At 44.5% G+C, this 15,790-nt stretch overlaps 1 long non-coding RNA gene and 1 other non-coding gene across 3 annotated transcripts; both read left to right on the forward strand.

Moving 5' to 3' along the window:
• The first annotated feature begins 11,575 nt into the window (after window positions 1-11,575).
• On the forward strand, window positions 11,576-11,660 carry LOC129783436 (small nucleolar RNA SNORD45). The gene has a single exon (XR_008745305.1). It is a non-coding gene; the product is annotated as a small nucleolar RNA SNORD45 (small nucleolar RNA).
• A 1,820-nt stretch (window positions 11,661-13,480) lies between these two features.
• LOC129783419 (uncharacterized) lies at window positions 13,481-15,491 on the forward strand. 2 transcript variants are annotated; one of them, XR_008745285.1, is made up of 4 exons: window positions 13,481-13,694; window positions 14,362-14,437; window positions 14,604-14,752; window positions 15,258-15,491. It is a non-coding gene; the product is annotated as an uncharacterized LOC129783419 (long non-coding RNA). The 2 variants fall into 2 exon arrangements; XR_008745286.1 differs by having other exon boundaries at window positions 14,624-14,752.
• The last annotated feature ends 299 nt before the right edge of the window (window positions 15,492-15,790 follow it).

Here is a 15,790-nt window from a genome sequence, read left to right on the forward strand (position 1 = left end):
GTAAGGTATTCCCAACACGCAAAAGAAAAGTACTGAGAGGCTTCTGGTGAACCATTGTACTGAGGGGCTTGGGCTAAGATGCAGCAAATTGGGTTGTCTTGCTTTGTCGTGTAGAGTTTTAAAACGTGGCGCCGCGTCGAGCCAGCACCTGTTTCCAGTACCTGCTTTGTCCTGTAATCTCAGCCAGATAACAGTGCGATACCTGGAGGGTACGTCTTAGCTGGTCTGACTTTCAGTATCAGCCCTTCAGTCCTCTGGAGTTTCGCCACAGTTTAAATTGGCTCCCGATCTTGATGTTTCAAGTGACCATCGCACCGCTTCTGCAATGAGGACAGTTTGGCCAGCCCCAGAGATCTAGCCACATAGCGTTTTCTAAAGAGAAAGTTTAAATGCGGTAAAAGTAAGAGGAACACATACAGACCTAGGTGCAGCAGAGCCTCTGTGTGTTGCGTGCTGTCGTTACCGATGATGCTTCACCAGCTAGTTGGGAGTTACGTGAGGCTTTGCTCACTGGTGTTTTTAACCATGCTCCGTGAAGGAAATGTGCAGAGTTTTCATGTAAAATCTAATAGGCTTTTATATGCAGGCTTCTCTGCTGGGTTTCGGACTCAGGAACTGGTACTTGTGGCTGGATCCTTCCAGAAAGGGGACGTCATCCGTGCATGTATAAAGAAAATGCCCATTGATTTTCTCTTAGCCACTGACAGAAGTGCGGGTGGAGGTCAGGCCAGACTGGCATGGCTGCCTCTTGTGAGTTCACCAGTTGAGCTGACGCCAAGGTGAGCCCAGTCTTTAAATTCCCTTGCGTGCCTCAAGGTCTGCATCATCCAATTTGTGCTCGTTAGAAGTACAGGATGAAGCTGGACGCTGCCCACCAAGTGGCAGATGCTGTTCTCTTTGCTGCACATCTGTAACGAGAGGCTCTAGAGTAATACAAACGTACTGGTCAGTAAAGGCAGCAAAATAACGCTTTCCTTTCAAACACCGAAACTGGTCAAAGGGTGTGATTTGTCTATCGCTGCCTGTGTTCTCTTTGACCCAGGGAGGCTGTATGGAGCTGATGACTTCTTGCCTGTGTTGACATATGTGCTGGCCCAGGGTGATATGCTGGAGCTGGATACTGAAACTGAACACATGGTGGAATTGCTGGATCCATCTTTGCTGCATGGAGAAGGTAATCGACTTATTTCTATTAGAACTGTGTGAAGGGCTGGGGAAGGGGGATTCTTCCTCACCTCGTTTGAGTAGAAACCCTTTTGACGGAGTCATGTAGTCGGTGATGTCGGTAGTGTAACAAGAGAACCTCTTAATTGTTTCCACCTTAGAATAAGGGAGGGCTGGTTAGCTTGCAGAGTTACAGCCCCAAGTGACCTGGGAATCTACCGACGTATATACTGCCTTAGGAGGGAGTATGTTGTTTTCCGCCAAGAAGGAGGAGGCGTCCTGACTTAGCAAGCAAACACAGGCTGTGCAGGTGCCAGCTGTGGTTATCCTCCTGTGCCTGAAAATGTCCCGAGAGTATGTATGGGTCTGCAGCGTTCAACTGAGTGGTGAGACCTGGAGTGGGACCCGGGCTAGGTGCTTTGTAAAAACTTCTCGGGGAGTTCTCTGCCCCTCTGGGGAAAGTGCTTTTGAGAATGTTGCCCCCCTTAATGATCCTGGTTTATGCCCGATACTTGCTTCTCACAGAGTATTTTTATGAGGCCTAGGAATATGTTTCTTAAGGCACTCTTGAACGATGGCTGAAGTCCGCTCGAGGCAAGGAAATCTCCCTCCTTTGTTTTCACGGTGGTGGTTTTAACAAAGAGGTATTCTGCCAGCCCTTGGTAGGCCCCAGAATCTATCAGTTTATGAGGAAGTTTCAAAGGTTCTTGTGACCAAGCTCAGCTGTGAGTTTTAAGTATAGGTGTATATGTCCCATTTCTGCCATCTCTTGGGTTGCTGAAATTGCTGTATCCTTTTACATGCCGATACGCATGACAGAATTGTGTCGGGTTTCCTCCGGTTCAGTACTGGTCTGTTCCCTGCTTTGTGTGCAGAGTGCATCGTTCGGGAATCCTAGGACAGAAAATACTTGAGATGTGAAGCTGGAGATCATCAACACGCTTGAAAGGCAGAAATATTTACTGGGCTGTTAAGTCGTGTCGTTTTTAATGTAGCAGAAGTCGTTCATCTATTGGCTGGCCCTGTCTGTGGCACTGGTTAAACTGTACGGTGCAGGAAAAATTGTTTAGTGCTTTGGGGTTGTGTGGTTCAAAGGTAAATGTATTGTCCAGGTTGTCTGGTGGGTCTTGCGTGTCTTCCACGTATTGACCTCGTCACAGAGCTGAAAGCGAGAGGATGCTGTCGGTAATACAGAAAGAACTACTGTGAGCATAGACTGCATCTCTGAATGACTCCACAAATAGACCGTGCTGCCTCTTGATTGAACGCTCCCACTCAAATAGTTTACTTAAAGAGCAAGAGAAATAAATGATAGCCTGTCTTTTGTTTCTCCTGGTTGCTGAGGACTGTTGCCCCTGTTGAGAGTCCTTTTCCTTTGTGACCTGCAGCTCCTTTTGTACATCGGCAACTCTGTTGTGGCTGTACTTTGTTCTCCACTCATGTAATAAAGGTGAAGTCTGGAGAGCTGTACACGCTGCCTCCCGAACTAGTTGGACGTAGTGTTGGACCTAGGTGAACAAACACAGCCTGCCTTTTAAGAACAAAAGCAAAACCTTTGGGATGCTTCCAGGTACAAATCACACGCTCGGTCATTGCTTTGTTGCCGCTAAGGGAGTCACTTTTAAGTTCCTGAGCAGTGGTAGATGGTCTTTTATGTCGTTTAAACAGCTGTGTTTGTTTGATACCCGCTTGAAGCTCAGGAAGAAAACAAATGGCTGCTTGGAAACTGTTTAGAAGAAAACTCATGTTCCACCTTTGTAAAAACACTCAGGAGTAAAGGAGTGACACTGGTCCTTTAAATAACCGGCCACCCCCAGCGCTAGCGGACCCAGAGGTAGATACTATTGCACCCCTTGGTAATATGGAGCCCAGGCAACCACTGCATGCCTCTTAGCAGCTGAGAACACACCGTCCAGTATTTTGCAGGCCAGTAAGCTGTTTTTCTTTACGTATAAATATTTTGGCCATAGAATGCAGTGACTTTCGTGTATGTGTGCGTCTATTTATTAAAAAAAACCCCAGAAATCGTTTGTACTTTTGACTGTGACCAGTTGGAACTGGCGTGGTGTTTGTGACCACTCTGAATTGTTCTTCCCCTGCTGTCCTTCCCAGGAGGCTATAGGTGCTTATGGAGCACTTTTGCTGATCAAGCACTTCCAGGAAGACCAGGCTGCCCAGCTGCTGAGTTCAGAAGCTAGAGATACTCTCCGGCAATGGCACAAGAGGAGGACAACTAACAGAACAATGCCTTCGGTTGATGATTTTCAGGTAGAGCTTCAGGCTGAAGAGAACCCCCCCCAGGGGATGGTTGTTGTGTTGGAAATCTCCATTTGAGAAGTATGATTCATAATGATTTCCTTGGGGCCACGAGTGGTGTGAAGCAGTGCTGAGAAGATGGCTGGTAAATTTGCCTCTGTTTCAAAGTCTTTCCACTTCATAACAGAGTGTGGTTATGATGGTATAAAGGAAACACTAAATAATGGAGCTTTCCCACTGTCCTTTGTATTTAAGTCGTGCGGAGCGAGGACAGACCAAATTGTATTTTAGATTCAGCTGCTTTGTACGCTTTGCTGTTAAAAAGAACAAACCCAGATTTCCAGTGGTATAAATCAGCACAACTCCCCAGTAGCGATTGGTGGCTTACCGTGGGTAATAGAGGGGAGACCTGGCAGAAAAGCTTGCCTACAATTCGAAAGTTTAAGCAAGGAGTAGAGTTCTATACTGTGGATGTCTTCATGTTTGTGGTTTGTTTTGTGGGTTTTTTTCTCCCCCCTCCCATTTCTTAACTGCTCTTTCAGAGTAGGGCAGTAACTCCAACTGAAGAATAACAAAACAGTCGGGATTACTTTATCTTTTAAAACCAAGTCCGCATGCCTTTCATATAGGAAAAGATTGTTACATAGGTAGGCATGCTGTTGTCTGTCCAGATGCATCAGTTTGCGAACTGAAGCAAGGAGGATGCTGGAATCGAGAAGAAAGGATTTACTCCTTTGTGTCCTGTTGTTTACAGTTCATACCACAGTGCAAAGTTGCTGGAGAGGCTAACGACAACCGTCAATAAGTTATGATGTAGCTAAGAGCTTGATAAATGAAGGTACGGGGTCATCAGGAGGTAATTAAACCTTTCACTTGCGGCTCCTTCTGCTTTATCAGTGTCCGTGCAAACAGCCACGGCACATCACTGAACAGGAAGGAGCTGGGAAAAGCAGCAGTCTCCCACAATTTGCCTCTCTTAGGAAGAGGAGAGCTGACGAACAGAAATTCGAAACTGTGGCCAGTGCACAAAGCTAGTCCATCTTACTGGGATCCATTTTATATTCTGCTTACCTGTAGTTAGGTGTCACATTCAAGTAGCTTGAGTCTTTGTTCTTTCTAGCAAAATATTACACTTAATAGGAAAATTAATCACCTTTGTATTTCTGCTGGATGACTAAATGACAGAAGATTTTTTCAGCAGGATCTTGTATTCAGTTTCACCTTCTCTTCCTCAGCAACTGAACTTCAGCCAAGCTGCCTGTACAGCTGGACGCTGTGCTGCATGCTGGAAGATGCAGGGGAGCACGGGAAGAGCTGGCACCAGGTGTGTCCAGGGCTGCTCCTTTGTTGACTCTTTGAAAGAGAGCCTCAAATCAGTAAGGTCGCTCCACTTCCAGGCTAGGCTTGGCACAAATTCAAGCACTTTGCTGCCTGCCCAGAATGCCAGTTTTCCATCTCCTTTCTCCACATCTGCAGTCCTGAAACGAAGCACCTTCCCTACAAGGAATGTGTAACACAGCTTCAGCTCAACTCATCTTCCCCACATTGAACCAGGGTGTGGTTGCTACATGTCTGTGGTGCTGTCTCACAGCCTTACCACCAGCTTTTGGGTCCTGGAAAGGCCTTCATCCTCCCTCCCTCAAAAGGATGGAAAAGCAAAAAATCCGGTATTTTGATGATGATGAAATACAACTTGCTGATACTGCATAAAGAATCTTGATACTTACTATATGAGTTACAGGCATTTGCACAAACTTCAGCCTCTCCTTGAAGCAATCCTGTCCATCTAGAAGCATCGAAAAACAGGTCTTCTGTGTGTTAACTACGTTAGAAATTGAAACTGTAGTGTGCTTTGCCTTATTTAGAGCTGATTTGATTTTATGTATTTATTTTATTTGTCTTCACACCGGCTAACAAAAACGGATTAGTTCTGCTCAGTCCTAATGGTTTAAAAGCTGTTGCAAAGTTCCAGTGTTTCAGTCTGCAAGCTATCAAAAGTTTATTAAAAACCCAGAGTGCTCTTTGGAACTGAAGTCATAGGAGCATTCTTCTCAGTCTTAGCTTTTAACAGCTTGTTCTTAGGAAATGTACATTTTTGCCATTGTGATTTAGCATGCTTAATTTATTCAGCGTACAAACAGAAGTACCAGCTCAGTAAATAAACAGGTCTTTCTTACTGTCATTTTTTCCATCTCCTTTCATTTTACTGCTTTTAGTTTCTAATTGCAGTTAGTTTCTTTGCAAAAAAGCACGTGATGGCAGGCTGCTTTGCTCATGTGTCCAAAAGTGTTTTGTGGTTGGGTGGTTTTTTTTCCAGTTGCTTGTTATTTTACTTTTTAAATACTTTTTGAAAGGTAGAACTGCGTTTCCTTGTAGGGCTTGTTTAGAATTCATCTATGTTATCAGTTGTGCACATGTGTGAATTTCAGCAGAGAAAAAAGATCCAGCTTTTGCCTCATGATCATACGGATTTGCTTTAATGTTGCAGAGTAAATTTTCTTTCTGCCTCCCTGTTAGATGAAATTTGGTTACATCAGGCTCAGACACCAAGTTGCCATGGGTTAACGTGATGAAAATGTCCTGCATGAAAATGGATTGCCTTTTGCGTGCTGCAGCATAAAGAGTGTGAATGGTTTATCGTGCAGCAACCTGTGGATCAACACCCTTGTGTGTTGCTGGCAGAGGGTTGGGTTTTTTTCTTTTTCCTTCTGATGAACATATTGTCTGAAGCTTCTCTTCAATAGTATTGACCCAGCAGTTGCAGCATCATCTCTTGGGTGTGCTGCCTCTGATGTTTATTTTGCTTCACAGCATTTCGTTTCCTAGTAAGGCCAAACACCAAGTCCCGTTAAAACCACTGGCGTTTTCAATGGGGCTTTAAGACTGCTATCTGTTTGTTCGTAGTTGCAGGGTTAGAATGTGAGCCAAGGAAAGGAGGGTGTCAGCTTATGAATTTCTGTTATGCCTGCCACAGTCTTACCACCAACATCAAGTCACAAGGTGGCTGTAATGTACAGTAATCACTGGTGCGTGTTTCACAACTAGAACATAGCGAGGCTTGCTGTTTGTTGCTGAGCTTCCTGTTTTCAGAGGATGAGGTTTGGAGGTTTTGTTTCTGATGTCTGTTTTCTCATTCTACAGAACTGCCTTCGTGTTGCATTCCAGGAAGTTAACGGTGCATGTACAGGGAAGACCTTACTAGTAAGACCCTGTATCACTACCGCAGATGTATGTCAGCTTTGTGCTGAAAAGTTTATGGAGTGGACGATCCAGAAGAATACAGCCTGTTTCTTTTTGTTGATGACACCCGGCAGCAACTGACAGAAGGTACCTACCCTCAGAAGATTAAGACAGTTGCACAGCCGCCCGCAACCCAAGGTCTTTCGCTTTGTCTACAAGCGCATTAACAGTGATCCACATGGTGCCATTTTTCAAAACAATGATGAGTCAGCTTCTGAAAACCAGCAACTCCTTTAATTTCTGTTCCTTGTTAACTCTTGAAAACATCTTTGCTGGCTGCCTGCCTTAGGAGCCAAAACAAGTCTTAAACCATAAATACCTAGTTAAACATGCGCATTGCGTACAAAACCCCGTGTAAACCGTGCGTATGGCCAGTTACACAGAGCGTTCCACCAGCGTGTTTGAGCCAACAGCCCATGGGGCTGAATTTCTTGTACCACAGACTCTTTTGAAGCGTATTATACCGTGGCCCTTTGCAGGTCTCTTGCTGTAGCATGCAAAAGTGTATTTTCTTGCACTCACCCTATAGCCGAATGTCATTTTGATTCAAGTATATGTATGCTAAGACAAGTGTTTCAGTAAACCAGCTGGTATGAGCTCGGTTTCACCAGCATGAGTTTGACAAGACTGTCCGATGCAGCGGATCAGTTAACTCCTCATTACTTGGATGATTGCATCCTTTCCTAACTTTTTTAATTACAGAGATTCGCCATGTTTTTACGTGTGTGTGTGTGTGTATCTGTATTTGTTCCTTCCAGTTCTTTTTATTCCCCTTCTTTTGGGGGGTTTGGGAAGGTGGGCACAGAATGGAAGTCTTTGTGGGGACCCAGGAAATGAAGTGTTTAACGGTAAAGCTTAAAGCATTTGCTGTAGGGAAGGTTTCTCTGTACCCACCGCATCAGCTGCTCATTTAGCAGTGCCTGATGTTTATAAGAGTGCCCTGTGGAAGTCTGCATGTTCATGAATGAGCTAACAGTAGCTTGGCTCTGTGTAGAAAGGAGAGGAACTATGAAGCACATATACCCATCCCTGCTTTTATTTTTTATTTTTCCTTCAACGTCCAGTGTTTCCAGGGCCTTTGCTTTCTCTTGCCACATTGGCAAAGCTTCCCAAGCTCTATTGCCCCATAGTCACGAAAGGTCTTCAGTAATTGCTGGGATGGTGAGTGGGTTTTGGGCTTCTAGCCCTCCATTCCTTCGGTCGTGAATTCCACTCAGTTAAAGACTCAAGAGAATTGCTTAAAACTTACATTTGGCAGTCACGCCTCAAACAATGAATTTGTGGAGATCCATTTATTTATTTACACTAACGAAGAAAAAACTGTAATACTGCATCAAAATGAAACTTAGTGGCTGCTGAATCACTGAGTAATAGCGTAGAGTCGCTGCTTAAGCCTTTACCACAATCATTGCAATGTTTGTTTGTAGACTGCTTGGTTTTTTGTAAAGTCGTGTGGCTGCGTGTGGTGCATTATTCCCAAGGTGCTCCTTACTGCTCTGATGCTCTGTATGTTCGCAGTACCGGGTAAGGCGGAAGGCTCTGTGGCTGGGGAAGAGTGGCTTGGACGTGTTGCTGCGCTCTCTGTTGCACCAGAATTTCAACGGCTGGGTTTGGCTGCTAAATTGATGGAACTACTGGGAGAAATTTCAGGAAAGTGAGTACCATGCTTATCTTTAATCTTCTAAAAGTAACCTCTCAACTGACATGGCTTAGGTATTTGACTTGCATGGAAGAGACCCAGAATCTTGCTTTAAGTAGTGTTCTGACTCGCTGAGGATTCCCTGTAATTAGAGAACAAGACTAAAAATACCGTGTGGTGGCGTAAGATCTCAGGGTTTCTATGAAAGCTAACTTTCCAGAATGAGTAGGGTGTAGCCTGAATTCCAGTAGAGATACTGTATAAAAAAAGGTCCTTGTCTTGACAGCGAGAGAGTTTCGTGGAGGGTCGACACTTTCCCGTAGGGTCTCCAGCGTGCTTGTTCAGTGATCGTGAGCTTTTTGCAGTTCCTGCAGGCAGCCTTGGAACCAATTCTGTATGGCAGACAGTACCTTAGCTTGCTTTTTGTCATGCTCGGCTGCTTGTACTTGCTGAAAATTTAATTGAGCATCAATTGAACCCACAGGGAAATGTCCTGAACTCATGGTGGTAGGGCAACCCCATTGTAATCGGTAAAATGGGAAAATTGCACATTTTGAGGAATCTGCCTTGTGAGGAGAAGGGCTGCCTTGTGTTAGGTGACTGAACCTTGTGACCTGTTCTGCCACTGCCCCCTGCCACACACATTGAAGGAGGCAGTCCCTAAGCCAATGCAATTGAAAACGTGGAGTTTTAGGTTTGTTTTTTTTTTTTTTTTTTTTATGAAAGATTTCTTACGTGTATATGAGACCTGTGTGAGTGCTTAGCTTGCCCTGTTCTTTCTGTTCATAATTTTGAACCCATGGGCTGGTATAAAAGAATGGTGATGTGACAAAAATAGAATAAAATCTGAATTTAGACCGGATTTGTCCCTTGGGAAAGGAGTGCACCTGTTACTGCCGTGTGAAAGGTGTTTGATTAGCATATGACATCGTCAGACCTGCTCTTGGTCGGATTACAAGTTATGGGCTATTTAGCAATACATTCACCTGCTATTCCTTACTGTGGTTTTTCTTTGGTTTTATGTTTCCAAAGAAAGGGTGGATTTTTCGTCGATCTCTTTGTGAGCGTGTCAAATCGGGTTGCAGTAAATATGTCTAAGCAGCTCGGCTCCCGTGTGTACCGGACAGTATCGGAGCGCTACTCTGCTAGCAGTGGAGAGCCAGATGAAGATGCTTAGGGTAAGTGGTTGTTGTGCCTTAAGTTGAACGGAAAGGTTCTTGTGTTGGGGGTTCCTGGGCCTGTACAAGTTCAGATAGTCGTTGATGAATGGGATCCTGTATACTGCTTTAGATAGCTTTTCCTGCTGAAGAGGACATCAGTTATGAGACTTGATTGCAGGAAGCGGAATGAAGCTGCGTCAGGGGAAGTTCAGGGTGGACGTTAGGAAAATCTTATCCACTGAAAGGGCGTTCAGTCAGGGCACCAAACCTGTCAGGAGCTTAGGGAGCATCTGGATGGTGCTTTCAGTCATACGGTTTAGTTTCAGGTAGTCCCGCAAGGAGCATGGAGTTGGACTTGATGATCCTTATGGGTCACTTGCAACTCAAGATATTCTAGGATTCTAGGAAATCTTCTTGAAAAATGATCTTAATGTAATAGAGAAGTCACTTAATGTGGCTTTGTGCAATGACTGTCTTTTATAATAGCATTGTTTTCTTTTGCCATAGATACGAGGAAAGCTCTTTGCAGAGATACAGAGAAGAAATCAATTATACCTCTGCCTCATCCTGTGAGACCAGAAGACAATGAGTAACTGTAAACTGTGATTCTCAGACAACCTAGTGTCAGTTTCCTTCTCCCCAAAGCCCCCAAGAACTCTACAGATGAGAAATATTAGGCTCAATGTTTTTTCCCCGTGAAATACCAAAAAGCAACACTGAGAAGCTTCCCAACGCTGCTTCTGTCGGTATTGGCTGCATATTCGTGCTCTTACCCTATTGTTCTTCCTTTCGAACCGTGGCACTCTGGAGACTATTAAAATGGAATTGCTTCCTGTATGGTGGTGTCATGGTTTTCCTTCTCGGCCACAAAACAGTCCCCTCACTTTGTCACTCTCACGGAGCCCTGCTCCGAAACTGAAAACGCCTGGCCGCTGCTCCCACACAGAAGGTGCCAGGAAGGAGTTCTGTTGCTGGCTCTCGCCTTCCCTTTGCAGCCATATAACTGCTGCGACAAAACCTGGGCTCCGTTCTTTCTGAGCCACAAAACCAGAAATTGGGTACATCACAATACACTCTCCAGAACTCAGAGGTCTCTGTTTCTCTGTGCCTTTTACTTCCCTCATTCCCTAATTTAATTCTTGGATCCATCTGTCCCTTCACAGTCTGTCTGGATGTCACGGATGCTGTTACTTGGAGGCATTGACCAGGCACTTAGTTCCAACACAGGTTTCTGTCACTGTCTTCCCTGGAATTTCTTGGAGAAGAGTGCAGAGGAGTGAAGGCAGAAAGTTGATGAGCATTGATAACATGCAGCTGTGACCTTGCCTCCAAGGCAGTGGGTTGAGGGACGTGGATGATGAGCAGCTGTAGCTCGTTCCCGTCAAGTAGTTAAATAGCCCTGAGGAGTGTGGGAGAGGGGGTTGGATGGAGGGGGAGTGGTCTGACCTGACCTGACCTGACCTGACCTGACCTGACCTGACCTGACCTGACCTGACCTGACCTGACCTCTGGAGGAAGGAGAAACAGCACAGACAGCAGAATCTGACTGAGGGTAAAAGCCTTGTTGCAGCCTGATAGCTTGCTTGTGCTGCAGCAGCGGCTGCCCTGTGTGAGGCTGCCTGAGTTGGGCTCCAGCTACCGCAACTGGCGCCCAGCGTAGCTGGGACAAGCGGGAGAACCTGCGACCCTTAACAGACATGGTGAGAGGCGAGCCGTTGCAGCTAATCGATACGGGTGTGTTGCGATATTTGTTGTCTGTCTTAACTCGGATCGCAACTGAAGAGGACGTGTATTACTTGTGCTCGTAACAATCTCCAGGCAGGGTGTCTTCTTTTATTACAGTCCCGGGCATGCAGGCTTTTGCTGCTATTCTGGTTTTGCTGTTCTCCTTAAGTGCCCAGTGAGGTTTGCTCTAGTATCAGCCATGGCAGTTAATGTTCTCTCGCTCACCTGTTGTGTTTTTAGCACCAGTTTCTGTGGGCGCAAGGGGTCCACTTCAGATCTTTGAGTCACCGCGTCGTGCCCTTGGGGCTTTTCCATTGGCGAACTGCTGCTGTAATTCCCTAAGGGGCTTCCTAGGTCAGGAGGTAGCGGATGGGAGCAGGTTGCCGCCCTGGGTCAGTGGTGAGTGCTGGCATGTATCATCTGACCTAGAGCTGATGTCTGTCACCACTTTAGCTCTGGAATGACTCTGAGACCCAGGGAACTCTGGTTCCCTTAAGCTGCAACCTTGGAGCTTTTCCAAGCAGTGGATGAAATTCCAGTCACAGGCTCTAAGGCACCTTAAGGAGAAGGGGGCACAGACTGAGTTTTCCCCCATGTAGGCGCCAGGGAGGTACAGTTCTGAGCTTAGTGCTGGCCGCTACTGGGAGACGCTTTCAAGTGATCTGAGTGCAGCTCTGGCTACCCAAAGCTGGACAGGGTTGGCAAATGGTGATGTAGAGTTTTGGTGGTAAACTTGACCAGCCTGTCTTAACGAGCAGGCATGTTCTGTGTTCGCAAGCACCGTTTGGTCCCGCCTGGGCATCCCGAAAGTTTGAAGGGCCGCGGTCACGTCTTCCCTGGGTCACACACAATGAACGGTTGCCTGTGCAGAGTTGCTTTTTAAGGAGCAGGCTGTGGTTCTATTTTCTCTGTTTGGCTTTGCATTTGGGAAATAATGTAACAGCTACAGCTCAACTGAAGGAGCACGATACCTGACGTGGCAGAGAAGGAGGTGCGTTTTACTAATTTTTTGGTGTGCGTCAGTTTGACCCCAAAATGACATCGTGTCAAAGCTTGTGGCCAGGTTCCGCTGTAGATGTTGACTTGGGGTATGAATGGCTCCAGGTGTGCTTTAGGAGAGCTCTGTTGGTGTAGGTGTGCTGAGCAACTGCTCTGCTGTGTGTGCAGCTGTTCTGGTTTGGCTTCCTGGTGCGAGCACGCAAAAGAAAACTCGCAAGTGTGGTCAGCCTTGCCGTAAAATCAGAACGCTTTCTGCTGCTGCCTGGATATCCGAGAGCCTCCTGAACGTTTCAGGCAGGCAAGAGATGTGCTCCAGTACATCTGAGAGTCCACAGCTCTGCAGTTCCCTAGAGGGGCACTCACTACAGGTAAGGCTGTAAGATGGCAGAGCTCTCTGCAAGTGACGCTGACGGAGTTTCTTTGGGTATATATTTGGATACATGTGCGAGCTGAAAAGCTATTGTTTGCTTTCCTGCTCAGTAAGCACAGATCACTTGGGTGGTCATGGACACTTGTCATTTACTGAGGAAGTTTCCACCCGTTGCATGGAAAGGGAAACGGTTCAGAGGCACTGTTTGGGGATTTTTGTTTGTTGTAAAACCTGGAGGTTTAGCATTTTGTTCCGTGGTGTCGGTTAAAGAAAAAGTATTTTCACAGCCAGCGTGAGTCTAGGTACCGACTATCTCAAAGAACTTCAGTTACACGATAAACCTGCTTTTTTGTAAATTAAGTCTAGCATTTTAATTTCAAAGGGAACTATGGGAACTCCTGTCCGCATGGTGACCTAGCATAAGCAATGATGGAAAGGTGCATCAGATGTGACCTCCGTGTCAGCTCAGTGTGCCTCAGACAGACCGCGTTTGGCACTCCGTGGCATGCTGCGCAGCTCCAGAAACTCATGCTAGGGAAAAAATGGGCAAAAATAATAGTCATGTAGACACATGAGTTAGGAAGAAATGCTATAAATTAGGTATTTCTGTTGACTGAGGCAGTTGATCTTGCTTGTGGATCTTTGGGGTGTGAACTTGATGCTGAACGACTCGTTTTTCATTTGACATGCCGGAATTATTTTAAAAGAGATAGAAGAGAAGCTTATGAAATAGAATAGGTTATTGAGTCTTCCTAAAATGCTCACAAGGATTATGTATAAAGCCAAAGTGAAGGATGATGGAATAAAATTCTGTGCTTTACAAGTAAATGCAGTACGCTTAACTAGGACCCTGCACGGAGATCAGGTTTATTTCTGTTTTTAAAATCCAAAAGAAGTTTAGGAAGTCTTAGAGGTTGGTATTGTGGGAAATAAATGGCTCTTCCACAAAAAATTCCACGTCAGCAAGGCTCTTTGAACAATTCTTTTTGAAATCGGTTCTAACTACAGCCAGTTAGCAGTTTAATGTTGAAATGTATACTTGCTCTCCTATAAAGCAGTATTTCGTTTGCATTTCAGTGCTGTGAGTCTTGACAAATTTGGGAAGAGCCCGAGGGAAATTTTTCATCCTGAGATACAGAAGGTAGGAGGCGACTTCTTTTTTTTTTGTTTGGTTGTGGCTTTTTATTCTTTTCTGGAAAAATAAGTCGTTAGGTGTAAATGCTAGTGGTTTGTTCCTTTCGGTAGCAGGATAGTAATGAGGAGTAGGGTTACAGTTACAAAATAAGCTGTCTTTATCGGTTGAACTGGCTACTTTGAAATTAAACAAATATACGAGTATGTTCCAGGGGGTTTTGTGCTGTCTTCAGTACCAGTGTGCTAAAGATACTGATTTGTTTACAGGATTTATTTGCTCTTGAAGAGCAAGAGGTAAATGAGGTAAATGTAAACTTTTCACTCCTAGCACTTACTTAGTGACTTATAACAACTTCGGTATCGATTGCTTATTGCAGTAAAAAAATGTGGTATTTCTGTGCAAATATGAGATCGAAAATCATTTAAAGCACCGGCATAATATATCCTATTAATAGATGAGCAACTTAGTGCTATCATAAAATTCATAATCTGTGATCAAAAGTAAATTATTAGGTATCTGCTACTTGAGCATGCAATAGAGCTGGTATGAAGTGTATATTCCCGTGTGTAGGGCGTATACAAAAGATGTATAAAAAAGTCCTTAGAGGAAACATTGTTTTAGGTCTTTTGTTTGATTGTCTGTTTATCCTGTACTATTTGGTTTTATTTCTCAGGGACCTGTGAATTTTAAATTTGGAGTCCTTTATGCTAAGGGTGGGCAGCTTACAGATGATGAAATGTTCAGCGATGGTGAGTTTTTCACCTTTTTCTTGGCTGACGGTTGCATCAAATATTGAGCTTCACTGTGAGTACAAACAGTCACAGTCGTGACCCTCTTAGAATTCATCTTAGGAGCCTTGAAGATTTGTATATAAATCAAATTGTTATACTGGATAAACTGTTTCTTTTTCTCTAGTGTGCGTTCCCACAATTAAGTGGTGTCGAGCTGAAGGGGACTACAATGGAATGGTGATGGAGCCGTTTGGACCGAGTCTTGAAGATCTCTTCAGTTTTTGTTCAAGGAAATTTAGTCTCGAGACAGTCCTATTACTCGCTGACCAAATGGTAGGAACCTGCTTTGTTGATCTTGACGGTGCAGTATGTTGGGATATTCAGTTTCCTTGAGAGGTCAGAACCAAATACGTTGTTTCTGTAATTTAGAGGTGAATAGGCCTGTTATCATGAAAGAAAAGACTCAACATTGGTTTTGTTTCTCTTAAATACAAAGTGCCCCATCTAAAGTGATTACAAAGTTTTAATTGATTTCTAAAAAGCAGACTTGCGCTGTTTGCAAACCGTCTGTTGCACTGCTCAAAGACAAAAGAAATTCGCCCGAGAAAGTTTTTGGAAACAAATGTAAAATAGACACGGGGAAAGAGCTGGAGAGGTTTATGTGTTGTCTGTCGAATTATGTTCTCTTTAATGCCCTTACATTTTACAATAAAAAGTTTCATTACCTCTTTTATCGTTAAGACAATGTTGCTAGTGTTTTTATACGGAAAAAAGTGTATGCCTAGTCTCTCTCGAGTGATTTATGGTTTGTTGGGGTTTTTTTTTCCTCTTTATCTAGATTAGTTGAATTGAATACGTTCACTCTGAGAACTTCATCCACTGAGATGTGAAGCCAGACAACTTCTTAATGGGCCTTGGGAAGAAAGGCAATCTTGTCTACATAATAGACTCTGGGTTAGCAAAGAAGTAGCGAGACTCTCAAACTCACCAACATATCCCATATCGTGAAAATAAAAACTTAGCAGGAACCGCCTGTTATGCATCCATCAACACGCATCTTGGAATCAGCGAGCTGGAGAAAGCAATAAATAAACTTTGAAAGTGTCGATGCACTTAATTTTAGCACAAGTAGATGTTGCTTTAATGAGGCATAGAGTATGATCCTTATTTATGGCACTTAACAGCGCAGTGTGCTTGGCCTCTTATCTCTTGATTGGGTGGGAATTGGTCCGACTGTAATTCTCAGGAATTAGCACCTTTTTTTTTAATAATTGCAAGGGTGATAGGCTTTTTCTTGTACTGTTTATCGTGGGCATAGTAACTCAGCTATCCCTTGTTTTTCAAAGGTTTTTTATGACGGTCTTGTTGCAC

This window comes from Falco peregrinus, unplaced genomic scaffold, assembly GCF_023634155.1.
Source record: "Falco peregrinus isolate bFalPer1 unplaced genomic scaffold, bFalPer1.pri scaffold_40, whole genome shotgun sequence".
NCBI classification, from domain to species: Eukaryota; Metazoa; Chordata; class Aves; order Falconiformes; family Falconidae; genus Falco; species Falco peregrinus.